Source organism: Camelus bactrianus, chromosome 14, assembly GCF_048773025.1.
Source record: "Camelus bactrianus isolate YW-2024 breed Bactrian camel chromosome 14, ASM4877302v1, whole genome shotgun sequence".
Taxonomy (NCBI): domain Eukaryota; kingdom Metazoa; phylum Chordata; class Mammalia; order Artiodactyla; family Camelidae; genus Camelus; species Camelus bactrianus.
The window spans coordinates 3,405,423-3,411,422 of NC_133552.1; positions in this window are offsets into that span (position 1 = coordinate 3,405,423).

A 6,000-nucleotide genomic window follows, 5' to 3' on the forward strand; every position below is an offset into this window, starting at 1 on the left:
AGAGAGCTTCCTTTGGTTTTGGTGAGAACTAAAGCTTGGCTCGGGGAGGGGTCTGCCCCGGGCCACCAGCACTCAGGAAGCGTCTCTGTACCAGTGCCCCTGCGCCCAAACTGCCTCCACTTGTCAGAGTCCCTTCAGTTCAGGGTTACTGCAGACATTCAAATCCTCGAGGACAGGAATTTTCCGACACCCCTGTAGTTTAGTCCAGCTATTTCTCTGGACTAAGAGACGTGTGAGGGGATGAAACAAAAGAGAAGTACAAGGTGAGTGAGAGCGAAGCAGCTGCTGATGGAGGTGAACAAGCCCTGGTCGTGGCCTGACCAGAGAGAGACCCGTGCTCCTCAGGGCTACCTCGTGAAGCCTGGTGACCTGCCGCCTGAGGAAAGGTTGCCTGTGGGTGACTGTTCCCAGGGGCAAGGGCTAACCCTAAGCTGACGCCCCAGCTCACACACGAAGTGCCTTCCTTCTCAGCAGGTAACTGGTCTGGGGGTGGCCCACTAAACTGAGCAACAGTGAAAAGTTAGCCAGCATAGGACCTGTGCAAAGTCATGCGATCCTTTGCCCAAAATATGACAAAGTAGGAGGAACAAAAGACAAAGAGAATCCTTGTTTGTACATCAAAAGACTTAAGTTACAAGGCACATGGAAAGTGCATTTCCTTTAAAAGAAATTAAACATACCCATCATGGAACAAGAGTTCAAAAAGTCATTTTTTAAAGTGATGATAAAACTTCAGGAGAATTTCTGAAGGGACCTGAAAGCGCTTACTCCTGAAATGAAAGAGAAAATACCTTAAGAAAATGAAAAGCCACACTGAAGTAAATAAAATAATAGACAGCTGAAGAGAGGAGTGTGCTGCACACTCTACAGAAAACTAAGCAAAATGAAATGAAAAAGAGCACAGAAGATAAAGAACTGGAGAACAACTATAGATTTAGGACAAAGGATATCCAATGTATGCTTATTTGTTGTCCTTGAGGAAGAAACAAAAAATAAAACAAACAAAAATATTTAAAGCCACGGTAGAATAAACTCTTCACTGAAGAAGACCCTTCTTTAAGGAGCACAACACGACTAAGGAAAATCTGATACAAAACAATCAACACCAAGATGCTCTGTGATTAAGTTTGTCGGACTTTAAGAGTCATGAAAAAGGGAGGAGGGTAGAGCTCAGTGGTGGAGCATGTGCTTAGCCTGCACGAGGTCCTGGGTTCAATCTCCAGCACCTCCATAAAACAAATAAATAAAACTTTAAATACCCACCCCCCAAAAAAAGAATAATGAAAAAAATCATTATTCTTAATCACAAACCAATTGAATTGCTTACAAAGGATGGAGGAGAGGGAATACTGAAGCCACAGTTAGATTTTACCATGAAACATTCAAGGTAGGGGCAGGAGACCGAATACCCCACCAAGAAACAATTGAAAAGCTTTGGTAATCAAGACTAGTAGGAGGCAGTGATTCACTGAGACACCATTAAGTAAGGCTTTAGATAATGGTAGGCTATCTTATTGTGCCCAAGCTCTCTACAGAAATATTTTAAAATGCTGAAATTTAAAAAAAAAAAAAAGCTTTTAAAATACATTAGTCAAGATAAGAGCTGTTAGCAGGCCAAAATTTAATCAAAAGCAAAAACCATCAAGAGAAATAGGTGAAAATTTCAAAAAGCATTTTTCCCCTGAAGAAATGTGCCAATTCCTACTCAAGTTAGCTGTAGAGAAACAGGGGGTCTGTAAGTCAAGGCTCAGGTCCTGACCAAGGTAGAGAATCTAAAAGAACCTCATAGTCACACAAATTCATCTAAGGGTCAGGGTGAGCTAGAAAGAGACCTGCTCCATTCTCCATTCAACTCCTCCCACAGGGCTTCAGGAAGAGACGCCCTGGCATTGCCCTGAGGAAGGAGAGAGAAAGAGGAAAGAGGGAAAGAAAGAGAGATGAAGGGAGGGAGGAAGGGAGAGAGAGGGAGGGGAAGAAAGGATGGAAGGAAGACGGAAAGAAGAAAGAAAGCAGAGAAAGAGAGAGAAGAAGGAAGAAATGGAAAGGGAAGGAAGGAACGAACGAATGAATGAAGGGGAAAGAAGGGAGGATGGGAGGAAGAGGAAGGAAGGAAGGAGAGAGAGAGGGAACCCATCCTAGAAGGCTGCAGCCTCTGGTGGGCTGGCTCTTTAGCTGAATATCCCAAATTGGTATCACCAGGGCTGTCCAGGAAACCTCACGCTTCGTTAGTTTAAAATGGTTCAGGATTGGTAGGGCTACAAGTGACAGGTAGAAGCAAATAGGAATACACTCTAAAGAAAAATACCTTCATCCTAGGCCTCAAAGAAGCCCCACAAATTACTTATCAAGGGAAAGAAATAGTATAAGGCCAAGAGGAAGCAGAGCATCGTAAGAGACATAACAAATAAAAGGCAGCAGAACCTATCCACTGAAGACTTCAAATGCTTGAACTGGAAGACAGATTTCTTTAGAAAGAAAATAGCCACACTATGTATGAAAAAAAAAACCCCACAAGCTTTAACATACCTATATGGGGAGAAACTATGAAAAGTGACCCAGAAAGCTTGAAAAAGAGGCAAATAAAACCTCTACAAATGGGGGAAGTCATAGTCAAAAATTCAATGGGCAAATCTGGCATCAGATAGGATGATGCTGAAAGTGAAAATAATAAAATGAAATATAGATTGGAGAAATTACCCAAAATACAGCACAGGGGAGCAAAAATGTGGAATATGCATAAAAGAGCTTAGAAGGTCAAGTAAATAAAGTGAAAAGATCTAACGTATATTTAATCGGAATGGGGGAAAAAGAGGGAGAAAAACAGAGCAGAGGCAACATGTGAAGAAACAATGGCTAAGAATCTTCTACAAAGGCAAGAAAACCAATAAACCTTAACAGGATAAATAAAAAAAAAACACACACACACTTAGACTTACAGTGAATACAGAGAACAAAAATCTAAAAGAAAAATCTTAAAATCAGCCAAAGAAAAATAAAAGAGGAAGAAGAAACACTTCCCCAAATATTTTATGAAGCCACATTATAATGGCACCAAAACCAGACAAAGTCATTACAAGAAAACAAAATCTTTTGTAAATATGGATACCATAATCTTTAGCAAAATATTTAAACTATACCAATATATGGAACGATTGTACATCATGACCTTTGTAGGTTGAGCTGCGTTTCCCACCAAAAGAAAACATGTTGCCATCCTAACCCCTAGCACCTTGATGTGACCACGTTTGGAAGTAAGCTGTCTTAGTCTGTTTGGGCTGCTATTACACAGCAACACAGACTGGGTAGCTTATAAACAACAGAAATCTGTTTCTCACGGTTTTGGAGGCTGAGAAGTTCACGATCAAGGCACCAGCATTGTCATGTTTTGCTGAGAACCATCCACCTGTTTATAACTGGCACCTTCCTACTGTGCCCTCACCTGGAAGAGCAGCTATGGATCTCTCTGGACCCTCTTTTATGAGGCAATAATCCCACTGATGAGGGCTCCATCTTCATGCTGAAGCACCTCCCAAAGGCCCCCCCTACTAATACCATCATCCCTGGGGGTTAGGATTGCAACATAAGAGTTGGGTGGGGGGACACAAACATTTGGACTACAGAATAAATTCTTTGCAGACTTAACCAAATTAAGATGATGTCATCAGGGTGAGCCCTAATCCACTACGACTAGTGTCCTATAAAAAGGGGAAACTTGGACTCAGAGACAGACACAAAGAGGGAAGCTTATGTGAAGAGACAGGGAGAACGTCCTGTCCAATACCCCTTATCAACAATGATGCAGGGAAAGGGGTGGGAAGGGATAAGCTGGGAGTTCCAGATTTGCAGATACTAACTGCGATACACAAAACGGACAAACAAGTTTATACTGTACAGCACAGGGAACTATATTCAACATCTTGTAGTAACCTATGATGAAAAAGAATATGAAAACAAATATATGTATCTTCCTATATGACTGAAGTATTGTGCTGTACACCAGAAATTGATACAACATTGTAAACTGACTATGCTTCAATAAAGAAAAAAGAAAGCCAAAAAATAAAAAATAAAAATGAAAAAGAAAGTTGGAAAAGGAGATGCAAAATTTCTCAACAAAATGTTAGTGAGCAGAATTCAATAGGAAAATAAAAGGATTATATACCATGATCAAATGGAATTTATCCCTGGATGCAGGGATGGTTCAACATACAAAAATCAATAAATGTAACACATCGCATGAACATGATGAAGGACGAAAGTCACAAAATCATCTCAACTGATGCATTAAAAATTACAAATTCAACAGCCATTCATCATAAAAATGCTCAACAAACTAAGAATAGAAAGAAGATACCGCAACATAATAAAGCCATTTATGACAAGCCCATAGCTAACATCATGCTCAATGGTGAATGACTGAAAGTCTCCCTCTAAGATCAGGAACAAGACAAGAACGTCCACTTTCATCACTTCTGTTTTACTGGAAGTCCTAGCCAGACTACTTAGGCAAGGTAAATAAATAAATAAGGGCATCCAAATCGGAAAGAAAGAAATAAAAGTATCTCTGTTCACAATGACATGTACTTACACACAGAAAATCCTAAATATTCCACTCAGACACACAGAAAAAAAAAAAAACCTGTTAGGACTAATAAACTAATTCAACAAAGTGGCAGGATGTAAAATCAACACATAAAAATTATTTTGTTTCTATACAGTAACAATGAACAATCTGAAAAGGAATTTAAAAAATAATGTCATTCACAATAGCACCAAAAAGGATAAAATATGTAGGAATTAACTTATCCCAGGGGGAAAAATATTTGCACACAGAGAACTAGAAAATGTTGCTGAAAAACTAAAGAAGATAACAATAAATGGAAAGACATCCCACGTTCATGAATTGGAAGACTTTATATTGCTGAGATATCAGTACTACCCCGAACAGTCTACAGACTCAGTACAATCCCTATCAAAGTTCCAATGATGCTTTTTGCAGAAACAGAAAAAATCCTAAAAATCACATGAAATCTTAAGGGACCCCAAACAGCCAAAACAATCTTGAAAATGAAGAACAAAGCTGGAGGTCTCACATTCCCTTATCTTTAAACTTACTACAAAGCTATGATAATCAAAATAGTGTGATACGTGCATGAAGACAGACATACAGAGCAAATGAAATGAAATACAGAGCATAGAAATAAACCCTCACATACATGGTCAAATAACTTTCAACAAGGGTGCCAAGACCATTCAGTGGGGAAAGGATAGCCTCTTCAAAAAATGGAGTTGGGAAAACTGGATATCCACAAACAAAAGAATAAAGTTGGACCCTTATCTTATACCATATAAGTGATTGATTTAGAGAATAAAAAAAAAGCCAGTAGCCCATAATTGTATGAAAATATGCTCAAATTCAATCAGGCTCAAGCTAAAACTAGAATGCACGCCAATTCCAAGTGCTCAGCGTACAGGGAACTGGAAATCGATGTAGTACAGTTAGGAGCAGAAATGGATACAAACGTTTTTGAGCAAATTTAGGTTGCACATGCCCTACAATTCAGGACTTCCACTTTTAATCGTAGCTTAAAAAACACATGTGTACACAAGGAGATATAAACAAAGAAAGACATGCATTTCAGCACTGTTTCTAACAGTAAAAAAAAAAAAATCTAAATACTTATCAATAGAGGAATTGTTAAACAAAGCCTATCTTAATCATATGATGAAATATTGTAGAGATATTAAACAGAGTGACTCTATTAATAAATAAATGATAAATATAGATAGATAATCTCAAAAGCCTAAGAGTGACGTGAAAATGATATATGTACTCTATTAAATCACGTATGTAAACTTTTAAAAACATAACTACAATATTATATCTTGCCTATGGATCTATAGTTATAAATGTAGTTGTAGACATTAAAAAAGGACTAAAATCATACATAATACACGCATAATAGTAATTGCCTTGGGTGGGAGGTGGGGGAGGGCAGA